The sequence below is a fragment of the Doryrhamphus excisus genome, chromosome 20 (genome assembly GCF_030265055.1).
Source record: "Doryrhamphus excisus isolate RoL2022-K1 chromosome 20, RoL_Dexc_1.0, whole genome shotgun sequence".
NCBI lineage: Eukaryota > Metazoa > Chordata > Actinopteri > Syngnathiformes > Syngnathidae > Doryrhamphus > Doryrhamphus excisus.
Genome location: NC_080485.1, coordinates 16,127,984 through 16,140,879, shown reverse-complemented (window position 1 = coordinate 16,140,879; position 12,896 = coordinate 16,127,984). Strand labels below are relative to the sequence as shown.

The following is a 12,896-nucleotide window of genomic DNA, read 5'->3' as shown; positions in this document are numbered from 1 at the left end:
GTGTGTGTGTGTGTGTGTGTGTGTGTGAAAGCAAACTGACACGGAGACTTTACAAATAGGGAGTGTGTTTAAGTCTGCTCAGTAAGCCATGAAATAGTATTGGTGCCATTTGGGGGGCAGATGAAGGGAGGGAGGGTGTGGGGGGGGGCATAAATATATCTGTGACATGTATCCCCTCCTCCTGCCCCCCCCCCCACCCTTCTTACCTTCTTACCTTTAGGAGGTGACTTTAACGAGGATTTAAAACCTTCTGTGATATCTCAAGCATGAAACAAAGGATGGTCGATATGAGCGGAAAAATGTGATATCGGTTCATCATATCGGTATCGACTTTTTTCTGCTGAAGGAGTAATCCCTCGCCTCGCTCAAAAATATATTTATTAATAGATCAAGCTGTTTGTAGTCGAATATGAGCTCCATTTACATATTTAAGAACATTTGATATATTTTGTGGGCTGCACAGCGGTCGAGTGGTTAGCGCGCAGACCTCACAGCTAGGAGACCCGAGTTCAATTCCACAAACAACTATTATATCTAAGTCGTCTGTTATTTTGTTGCAGTTTTCCAAAAAAAAAAAAAAAAAAAGATAAATATGGCCATTTTGGGCCTGCACGGTGGTCAAGTGGTTAGCACTGATAATAAACGATTCAGCTTTAAAATAAAACTTCACAAAAATTGTGGTTATTTGCATTTTGGACAAATTTGTAGTCTGGATTAATTATTAATTAATTTATTAATTAAATAAAATAAATATAAAACATTATAAAAATATTAAAAACATTTTTTTAAAGGTTTCAGTCCAGGAATCCCTACATTTTATTATTATAAATGAACTATGGTAAAACAATGTAACAATACAATTAAAAAAAGAATTTTACTATTATCAATTTGATAAAAATACAATTTTAAAACATTTTCTTGAGTGTCTAATTATTTTAGTTCATTATTATCAAATTAATATCAATCAATACGGTAAGACCATTTCAAAATACCAGTAAAAAAAATCAAATAAAAGTGTAAAAATTATTAAAATGTAATGCTTTTTTAAAAAAAAATGTCTAATTGATATGAAAACAGCACGGCGGTCTAGTGGTTAGCGTGCAGACCTCACAACTAGGAGACCCGGGTTCAATTCCACCCTCGGCCATCTCTGTGTGGAGTTTGCATGTTCTCCCCGTGCATGCGTGGGTTTTCTCCGGGTACTCCGGTTTCCTCCCACATTCCAAAAACATGCTAGCTTCATTAGCTTTGACTCCAAATTGTCCATAGGTATGAATGTGAGTGTGAATGGTTGTTTGTCTATATGTGCCCTGTGATTGGCTGGCCACCAGTCCAGGTCTCGCTCGAAAACAGCTGGGATAGGCTCCAGCTCCAGCACTCCAGCGGTAGAAAATGAATGAATGAGACTTTTTCCGATTCCACCACCAGTGGTTAGTTTAGTTCCAGTAGTTATTCAATGAAAAACTTTATTGACCTGTCACCATGTCCTCCACCCAAGCCGCTCTGACCTTCCATTTCACGGTTTCGCTTTAAAAGCTCAGCGTATCTTCAAAAAGTACACACCATATAGCGCAGCCTCCTCCAGGGCGCCCCCTAGAGGAGGCGCATATAAGGACACCAGGACAAAAGAGACGCCTGTGCCGCCAGCGGAGGCGGACAAATCCCAAACAAATATTTCCAATCCTCCGACACAGCGTGTTGAATAACCTTGCAGCTCGGGTACAGGGGAGCACGATGCGCTCATTCATCTTCTCCTCTCTTCCTCCCCGTGTGTTTGTTCTTAGCGCCGTGTCAGCGCCAGGCCACGCGGGTAACAAAGAATACAAAAACTGGCTGTGAAAATGAAAGAGTCTAATGGCGTACACACACACACACAAACACACACACACACACACAAACACACCACACTCGCTTTCAACACAACAGCTACGCCCGATCCTAAACTCGCTTCACGGCGGCTTTTACTGCCGCAAAAGCACTCAGCGAGGGAGCGTGTTTGCTTGTGATCTCACTTTGTTGGAAAAATACAAACAACTCCTGGCCTGTGTTGATTTTTAACTTGTCAGAGATGATGGTTGGCAACGCGTGCAGGAACAGGAACAGGAACAGGAACAGGAACAGGAACAGGAAGACATCCCGCAACCTGAAGAGGCTTTATTTGTGTATGAAAAACATACACAGAGTTTATACCCCAATAAAAATGCTGCAGTTTTTAACTTTTTAAACAGCTAAAAGTGGCGGCACGGTGGTCTAGGGGTTAGCACGCAGACCTCACAGCTAGGAGACCAGGGTTCAATCCCACCCTCGGGCATCTCTGTGTGGAGTTTGCATGTTCTCAGTGGCCATTTCATTGTTAGCATGTTAGCATGATGATGTAAACATTCCCCAAATTCAGTCGTGGCCATGTGGTTAGCATGCAGACCTCACAGCTAGAAGACCCGGGTTCAATTCCACCCTCAGTGTGGAGTTTGCATGTTCTCAGTGGCCATTTCATTGTTAGCATGTTAGCATGATGATGTAAACATTCCCCAAATTCAGTCGTGGCCATGTGGTTAGCATGCAGACCTCACAGCTAGGAGACCCGGGTTCAATTCCACCCTCTGTGTGGAGTTTGCATGTTCTCCCCGTGCATGCGTGGGTTTTCTCCGGGTACTCCGGTTTCCTCCCACATTCCAAAAACATGCTAGGTTAATTAGCCACTCCAAATTGTCCATAGGTATGAATGTGAGTGTGAATGGTTGTTTGTCTATATGTGCCCTGTGATTGGCTGGCCACCAGTCCAGGGTGTACCCCGCCTTACGCCCGAAGACAGCTGGGATAGGCTCCAGCACCCCCGCGACCCTCGTGAGGAAAAGTGGTAGAGAATGAATGAATGATTATTAGTACTACTACTAGTAGTAGTAGGCTAGTATTACCCTGCTTTTGCCCTATTATGTACAATTTGTCAGACATTTTTTTTGTAAAAAAAATATAAAATAAAAAAAATCTATGGAAAAAAAAATCTATAAAAAATATCAAATTATTTAGGGGGGGCTTAAGAATATTTTAAAATAGGCCTAATGACGCCACTGGCACTTAAAAGTAAAAAAAAAACAAAACACATGCTAGGTTAATTAGCGACTCCAAATTGTCCATAGGTATGAATGTGAGTGTGAATGGTTGTTTGTCTATATGTGCCCTGTGATTGGCTGGCCACCAGTCCAGGGTGTACCCCGCCTCTCGCCCGAAGACAGCTGGGATAGGCTCCAGCACCCCCGCGACCCTCGTGAGGAAAAGCGGTAGAAAATGAATGAATGAATGAATAGCTAAAAGTGGAAGTAAACTACATATTTTATGCAGCTTATTGCAATAAGTGTCAGATTTTGTAAAAGAAATAAAAGAGCGAGCACATATTCCATGGACATAATAGTGGGTGGCGAGCCAGCCAGGAGCCATGAGGGACATGCAGGGGGAGATAGGAGAGGGAATGGTTGCAGAGCAGGAGAAAAGGAGAAAGGGGGGTGGCAGGAGGTCATCCCTGGGTAATTTGTTCTGGTCCTTTCCCAGAGCAGACACACAGAGAGCAGGTAAACCAATTACACTGTGACATGAATCACTGAGACACGCCGTGCGGCCGAGCATGAAGCTGGACCTGCCGAGCGACTGGCCGGGATGATGGTGCAACGCTAAAGACTCTCCTTGGCTGTCGCTCATTGCTTTTTGGTTATCTTATGTATTTATTAGCCAAGAAGACCATATTTGCTAAATGAAACGCCAACCGTATATCTCACTAAGCAGCACCACTACGATCAGAGAGTAAAATACTACTACTACTACTATTACTACTACTCATAACAAATGATTAAATAGTCAATTTAATGTTGTGTTGTCAATTTTAGTCAATTTTAAGTAAATGAATAATAACTTCAGACATATATCAAAATGTCAATATCAAAATCCCAAAATGTAACAAAAACAAAAACATAATAAATAAATAACAAAATTAATGAAATAAAAAAAAGAAAATGAATGGTTGAAAATAATGGGATAAACATTCTTACAAATATTAAGTAAATATGAAATATGTTGTCAATGTTATAAAAAATAAATACTAAAAATTGTAAAAAAAAAAAAAAAAAATTATTAAAATTATTATTATTTATTTATTATATATTATCTATCTATTAATCTATTTTACACAATTTTAACAGTTAAACTTTTGGCACAGTTTTCAAATAAATAAAAAGGTAAATAATCAAAAGAAGTGAAACACAGAAAAGGACATTTGGGTTATGAAATGAATACCCATAAAAAATAAAAAAAAAACAATACAAAATATTAAAAAGCACAAAATAAATATTGTGATATTAGTCATACCTACAGTTATAAAATATATAGACACACACACACTCTATCATATAATACTATACTAGTTCTAATTATTATATTCACAATAAAATATCTAAATATATTCATGAAATGGTCATATCAAAATAAATAAACAACCACAAAGCAGCACTTCAATACTTCACAATTTGATGTTATAGTTATGATAATATTATGTGTTGGATGCCAAACATAAACATATGAGATTTACATGACACGTAGCTAATATCCTTAGCGCATTCAGGAATTCATTTCAACATAACGTCATTCTTGACGTCACCTTGAAATGAAAATGATTGACATCTAAAATGTGCTACCAATTCGTGTACGTATTTGTCTGCTTGGACGTGCTAATGAGCGCTAACTGCTAACTGCTAACTGCTAACTGCTAACTGCGCTGCCAATCCAAGGGGACAAAACCTGCAGGCTGGAATGAGCAGTGCTCCGACTGGGATGGCTTCAGGCAGGTTCAATTCCGTCTTTGCACAGCCACGACAATAAACGGGTGTTAAGTCTGAATGCCACATCCCGACGGGTGTCAGATCTGGAAAAGGAGGAGGTTCCAGGGTTTACCCAAGGAAACCTCACCAATTACTTTCATTTCCCTTAATCGCCCCATGGCTGCCGCGACGACGTCATGTCAGGGGGGGGGGGCTCTGCCGAGCAAACACCACCGGCTACGTGTCAGACGAGCAGGAAACAATTTGTAAATAAACAATGGTCTACGATGGGGGGGGGGGGGGTGGGGGGTTAATCCTCCAGTTGATGCTAAACTGACAGCAGCGTCGGTAAAACCGCACCAGTAAGGCAAAGGGAAGCCAAGGACCGGATGAGGGATCTGATTGGCCGTCTTATCGAGGCGCTGACTGCTCCAGGATTCAGGAGCTCGGGGTAAATATTTGATGAAGGGCGTCGCTAACGAATAAACGCAGGCGGGGTTTGTTGGTTGGTGATCACCAGGTGAAGTGGCGCCCGCCATGGCGCGTAACGCCACATCGGCGAAGGTAAAGAGGAAGACGCAGTTGGAAGACATTGGCCAAGATGTTCAAGGCGACATCTTGTTGACCCTTGACATTCGTCAGCTGCTCTCCAAAACCTCCCATCTCACTCCATAGCCTCTCCAAACATCTTCTTGCCTATGCTTTCATAGCCGCATGTTTACAATACGCGAACGCCTGGACAAAGGAAGTCCAACAAATTTTGGTAGGATTTTTTTGTTGACTTGTTTTAAATGTATTTAGCATTTTGTCAAATTCATCAGGAAATAATAAAAACATTTTTTTTACACAACAGTTGGTGGGATTTCCCAAAAACTACCCTTCTGGAAGAGTGGTGGACGGTCCATAGGAAAATGTTCAAGTACAGGATTTTCTACCCGATTCTTTTCTTTAATTTCTCAATGAATAATGACGCAATGCAGCAGCCATTTCATTGTTAGCATGTTAGCATGATGATGTAAACATTCCCCAAATTCAGTCGTGGCCATGTGGTTAGCACACAGACCTCACAGCTAGGAGACCCGGGTTCAATTCCACCCTCAGTGTGGAGTTTGTATGTTCTCCCCGTGCATGCGTGGGTTTTCTCCGGGTACTCCGGTTTCCTCCCACATTCCAAAAACATGCTAGGTTAAATTAGCCACTCCAAATTGTCCATAGGTATGAATGTGAGTGTGAATGGTTGTTTGTCTATATGTGCCCTGTGATTGGCTGGCCACCAGTCTAGGGTGTACCCCGCCTCTTGCCCGAAGACAGCTGGGATAGGCTCCAGCACCCCCGCGACCCTCGTGAGGATAAGCGGTAGAAAATGAATGAATGAATGAATGAAAACCAAAACAATGAATGACAAAATTCAGAATAAGAGCTACTAAAGACAATTCCCGGGAATCATGGAGGCGTAGAGCAAGGGTAAAAAAAAAAAAAAAAAACAGAAATGCAAATGTTTTAACATGTTTTAACACTTTAACTTGTCAGTAAACACAACATTCATCTTCATCCCAAGAAGCTTTGCGGAAGGGTGGGGTCAATACAAGGAATATTTTGGTACAGATGAAGGAATTCCTTTTGACCATTTTTCCCACCAATGTGAGATAGGACAACATTTTCCTTCCGACAACCAAATTTTATGCAAAAACGATTAGGGCCAATTTCCACGGATTATTATGGAAGGGCAGGGCAAGTGCCGGGGAAAAATCCATAAAATCTCCGGGCAGATGCAGGAATTATTTTCACCCCTGCAACACTGACTTTTTTTTTTTCCCCGGTGACTGAGCCATGAATCTGAAGGACGAGCTAGTTTGATCGCAGCAGAACCAAAACCGGAGACAAATTCCATCAATTGGGACAGAAGCAGGAATCTTAAATCACATGCCAGTTTTTTTCCTTTCTGTGTTTTCAAGGTTTTCCAACCTTTTCCCAAGTGACTACGCATTCATCCCATTGAGCGCCTTTCAGTGCGTTCGCTAGCAAAGCTACGTTGGTCTCCGGACTGCGGAAGGGCGGGGCGCGGGCCGGGGAAAGAATGGGTCAAACGGGATTCCCAATAATTGCTTTCATTCGCCAGTGAGTCACGCACGCGTCCCAACGAGGGCGATCCAAACGGACCGCTCGGCCTTGGCGGAGGTCCGCGCTCCTTCACACCCATTGCTCTCTTTTTCCACCCATTTCCTATTTTCCTTCCATTGTCTTCCTCCTTCCATCTTCCCTTCATCCTCATTCGCCTCGCCGCTCTTTCCAGCGCCCCCCCCACCACCACCACCACTCCTTGTTCCCTCCCTCCTCTGGCCCTAAAAGCAGCCCCTCGGCCGCCCGCTTGTGCTCAGATGGCTGTTACCATGACAACGCCCGTTCTTTCAGCTCTGGCAAAAAAAAATCTAATGAAGACAATGTGTTTTCCATTTAGATGAGTTTTGTGGCGCGGCGGGGAGATATGGAGTGTCCATCTTGCCTCCTCTTTCAGCGCAGAGGAAATGTAATTAAAAAGAAAAGGAGCTTTCTAACTCTCCTTCCTCGTTTCCTTCCCTCCGTCTGTCCTTCTGTCTCTTCTGGCCTCTCTGCACGCCAGCAGGTTGCTAACGTGAGCTCGCCGTTTTGACCGCGGCCAGGAAAAAGGAGCAGGAAACGCGTGGCTGCAAAAAAAACACAAACAAACACGGAGGAATGGCGGCCGTCGGCGTGCAAACGGCGGCAGGTAGAAAATGAGAAAACTTCTCTCCGCTGATCGATTACACGGTGAAGGCGAGAGAGCTCGGAAAATAATGAACAAGTTTTCTCCGGGAGGGGGTGAACGGAAAGGTGATTATTTGGCAGCGTCACGCTCCGGGTCGGGAGCAAACGCCACGGCTGGTTAACGTGCACAACGCCACGCCAGCGAGCGCCGATTTGTTACGCCGTTTAAACAGGGCGGCCATTCCGACGCGGGAAGCGTGACGTTTTCATGCGGTAAACAACATTTCTACTGACGGCAGAATTCCTCAAGTATTGGGCTGCTATTTTAGCTTGGGGGGGGGGGTTCTAAACTTTATGAACTGATTTTCTGGAGACAACTACGCGGCGAGGAAAAAATCCACTTTACTGCAAAGTCAATGAAGCGCAGTAATAAGTGAATGAGGGGGGGGGGGCGTATATTAAATGTACGTCTGCGTGTTTACAGTGGAAATAGTGAGTCACAGGACATTTTTCTTTGGGTCTCTTTTCCAGTGTTTATGGAGAGCGGTGAGGAACAACACTTCCTGAGAGGAAAGCCAGTTTTCCGAGAGCAGACCCTCGGTCTTCCAGGCTCTCGTAGACAAGAGGGAGGAGGGGGGATGTGGGGGGGTCTGTCTCCAATTTGGGGTTTCCACCCGGTGCCGCCCAAACGCCAGACTGCTAAGAGTGTGATGTGTGCAGCCACAAAACAAACGCGACATCCAGCATGTACACAAACAGGAAGGATGCATGCTGGGAACATTTAAAGGTACAGTCACACATTCTAGATGTTATAGGATATTTATTCATTTTTTACCGCTTTTTCCTACCGCACGAGGGTCGCGGGGGATGCTGGAGTCTATCCCAGCTGTCTTTGGGCAAGAGGCGGGGTCCACTCTGGACTGGTGGCCAGCCAATCACAGGGCACATATAGACAAACAACCATTCACACTCACATTCATACCTATGGACAATTTGGAGTGGCTAATTAACCTAGCATGTTTTTGGAATGTGGGAAGTTTGTTCGGAAATCATTTTTACATTTTCTTTTCATAATTTTGTGACATTATTCTCGTGAAATTATTACAATTATTGTTAACATTTTCCAGGAATTCCAACTTTATTTTGTTTCCTTATTCCTAATTATCAGTCCCGGGTGTACCCCGCCCCTGAAGTTCTGGGATAGGCTCCAGCAAACCCCCCAGAACCCCTATGAGGATACACAGCAGTGGTTTTCAAACTGACGTCAGCAGGCTAGGAAATGGTCAGATCCCCGTCTCCACCACGCCCAACATGTCTTCCTCGTTGGGCATCATCATCATCACCCAACCAAAATATTGAAATTACGAAATTACAAAAAAAGTGTCTTTCCTCTCCCGTGGCTCCCTCCGCATTTTTCCCGACAACCGCCTGAATTGTGCACATGCACGCGTTTGAGCGTGTGCACGTGCAGTAGAAATCGCCTTCATGTGCAGCCTCGTGCACGCCACGTGTTTTTTTTTTTGCCTTCCTGTTTCCTGTGTAGCGTTCTACTACGTGGGAACCACGGCTGCCGAGTTCTTATAAAAATGCACTTCTGCCACCTTGTGGCCATTTTAAAACTGCACCCAACATGACCTCTTCTATTGAGCAGTTGCGTCATCGCCTCTTTTTGCTTCTCGTGCAAAAAAAAAAAAAACATCAATAAGACGCAAGAAATACGCCGTTGGTCGCCAAGGAGTTAAAGCCTTCCCATGTGTTTGACGTTCAAGACACGGCGCAGCGTTTTCCTGAGCGCCATCTTTCTCTCTTCCGTGTTGACTTCCTGTCTGTAATAACCTCGTCCGCCGTCGCTTCCCCTGCACTCAAATCCCAGCAGATCAAAACGTCGCAGTCCATCAAATCCAGAGAAAAGCCTGTTTACTGGTGATCCGCTGCAAAGACAACAGGGAGGGGTGAGCGTGTCGGTGGGTGGCGGTCAGGGAGGGGCAACACTGCAGGAAGCGTTCATTATCCGCCATTGTAAAAAAAAAAAAAAAAAAAAAAAGGAGCAACGTGGGATAATTGGTCTCCCAAGCTCGGCGCAGCGTATGCATTTTTAATGAGGACGGCACTGTTGCTCATTTCATATACGGACTACGATACGGACAGCTGCTTGCTCCTATCTGCTGGCGGGGGGGGGGGGGGGGGGTGGGACAAATAGACATGTTTAATTATTCCTGGCTTTTAACTACTGTTGTTTATATTATCAGTAGTGAGCCGCGTAATTACACTTTAAGTATCTTAACGCGCTAACTGCACCGTGCTAGCAGGTGAAGCCCGATGATTTCACTTTATTGTCGCCGCTGCTGCCGTTCCTCCGCTGATTAGACGCAAAACAGACATTTGATATGCTGAACGTTGGCATAACGATGTACCCGCTCAATAGGACGGAGGCGGACGTCATACCATTCATTATAGCTAGCTCGCGTACCGTTGCATCAATTCATGGCTAGCTCAATTCATACCTAGCTCAATTCACAGCAAATTAAATTCATAGCTAGCTCAATTCACGGCTAGCTCAATTCACAGCTAGCTCAATTCACGGCTAGCTCAATTCACGGCCAGCTCAATTAATGGCTAGCTCAATTCATAGCGAGCTAAATTCATAGCGAGCTAAATTCATAGCGAGCTAAATTCATAGCGAGCTAAATTCATAGCTAGCTCAATTCATGGCGAGCTAAATTCATGGCTAGCTCAATTCATGGCTAGCTCAATTCATGGCTAGCTCAATTCATAGTGAGCTAAATTCATGGCGAGCTCAATTCATGGCGCGCTCAATTCATGGCGCGCTCAATTCATGGCGCGCTCAATTCATGGCTAGCTCAATTCATAGCGAGCTAAATTCATAGCTAGCTCAATTCATGGCGAGCTCAATTCATGGCGAGCTAAATTCATGGCTAGCTCAATTCATGGCTAGCTCAATTCATGGCTAGCTCAATTCATGGCTAGCTCAATTAATGGCTAGCTCAATTCATGGCTAGCTCAATTCATTGCGAGCTCAATTCATGGCTAGCTCAATTCATGGCTAGCTCAATTCATGGCTAGCTCAATTCATGGCTAGCTCAAGTCATGGCTAGCTCAATTAATGGCTAGCTCAATTCATAGCTAGCTCAATTCATGGCGAGCTCAATTCATGGCGAGCTCAATTCATGGCGAGCTCAATTCATGGCTAGCTCAATTCATGGCTAGCTCAAGTCATGGCTAGCTCAATTCATGGCTAGCTCAATTCATAGCGAGCTAAATTTATAGCTAGCTCAATTCATGGCTAGCTCAATTCATGGCTAGCTCAATTCATGGCTAGCTCAATTCATGGCTAGCTCAAGTCATGGCTAGCTCAAGTCATGGCTAGCTCAAGTCATGGCTAGCTCAATTCATGGCTAGCTCAATTCATGGCGAGCTAAATTTATAGCTAGCTAAATTCATGGCTAGCTCAATTCATGGCTAGCTCAATTAATGGCTCGCTCAATTAATGGCTAGCTCAATTCATAGCTAGCTCAATTCATAGCGAGCTAAATTCATAGCTAGCTCAATTCATAACGAGCTAGGTTATGAGGTGCCAACCCTCTGAGGAAAAAACGCACGTGGCGTATTGACGTATTGAGGCCATTAATATTAGACACTTTGTTTTCATGTATTCTTTGGTCCCTGCTTCCAGACCCGACCAGGATCAATGAAAGACCAGTTCTATGGAGGACCGTTACGACATGACCTTAGATGACCTTTAGAGACCGACCGCCAAGCCAGCAGAGCCCAGCCGACAGGTCATGGCTGAGAAGGAGTGGAAGCGGTAGGCTAATAAAATTGCAGATGCTAACTACTTAGCTCACTAGCACCCTAGCTAGCTTCTCGCTAGCTAATTTGACAGATCATTAGCTAATAGCTCGATAGCCACACTCCTGGCTTGTTAGCTGGCTAAGTAAAAGGCTGAAGGTACATCATAGAGTTCGTTTTTACACTCAAAACTGCAGATTATGTCCTTAAAAAACGTTTTTCCAAGCAGTAATTCCGCTTGACCAAGCAGACTTTCCCAGTTAGTGGTAGTTCTTGTGTAAGCCTGCCCCCCCCCCCCCCCCACCCCCCACGCACGCCCACCATCTCCAGCCAAGACTTGTGACCTCTTAAAGGGCCGCTAATGTTCTTAGTGGCCTCAAAAAGAGCAAGCCCGTGGTATTAGCGCCGCCCCGGCCCAGCATTAGAGCCCGGCGCTGACCAGGGAAGCTAAGAGGGCGGCGGCGGGCGGCAGAAGCGCCAGAGTTTAAGTGAATTAAGCTGAACTAATTTGCATTCAGCCCCGGCACGAGTTGGCCCCGCCGCATGCTGGAGGGGCGCCGCGCCTGGGCTGCCACCTCGTAATAGCGTTAAACACCTTGGGAGGGGGCGGGGCTGCGGGTGGCGGCGCGGGGGAAGGCGGATGGACAGGTGAGGAAGCGTGTCTGATTAATGGCTAGCCTTCTTCCTTTCAGCATCACCTCCTTCTGGCACCTCCCTCCTCCGGCCTCCTGCTCCCCTTCCTTGAGGTCTCCAATCCGGGACCATCCATCACCCCCCCAAGACAAGGCTACCAGAGGACCTCGCTAGCCCGACGTAGCCCCCCGTCTGCGGCTGTTGTTAGCATTGCCCGCTAATCCTTCAGCCTGTGGAACGTCCGATACTCAGCAGGTACTTCATGCATCATTTAGCGCTGGAATGCACATCATAGTACTCGTATTACAGTGGTGCTGATGCTGCCACAGGAATACTACTGTATACTGCATAGCTTACTTAACCGCAACACCAGCCCGGACTACAACTACTACTAGTAATAATACAAATACTAGCTAGTTTCTCCAGTAGTTAGTCAGCAGTTAATGGGAACTAACCATGTTTCAACTGCTATTTAGTCATTTTTCTATGCTCTAAGTACAAATATAATACTTTATATTACTACTGAATCCTACTTGGGCGGCACGGTGGTCTAGGGGTTAGCGCACAGACCTCACAGCTAGGAGACCAGGGTTCAATCCCCACCCTCGGGCATCTCTGTGTGGAGTTTGCATGTTCTCCCCGTGCATGCGTGGGTTTTCTCCGGGTACTCCGGTTTCCTCCCACATTCCAAAAACATGCTAGGTTAATTAGCCACTCCAAATTGTCCATAGGTATGAATGTGAGTGTGAATGGTTGTTTGTCTATATGTGCCCTGTGATTGGCTGGCGACCAGTCCAGGGTGTACCCCGCCTTACGCCCGAAGACAGATGGGATAGGCTCCAGCACCCCCCGCGACCCTCGTGAGGAAAAGCGGTAGAAAATGAATGAATGAATCCTACTTGAAAGGATTCCACTTACCGTGGT

The 12,896-nt window shown here is 45.1% G+C and overlaps 1 protein-coding gene across 4 annotated transcripts in view; it reads right to left on the bottom strand.

Moving 5' to 3' along the window:
• LOC131108276 (zinc finger MIZ domain-containing protein 1-like) overlaps nucleotides 1–12,896 on the bottom strand; it is a 108,674-nt gene that overhangs the window by 31,456 nt on the left and 64,322 nt on the right. The window lies entirely within an intron of this gene.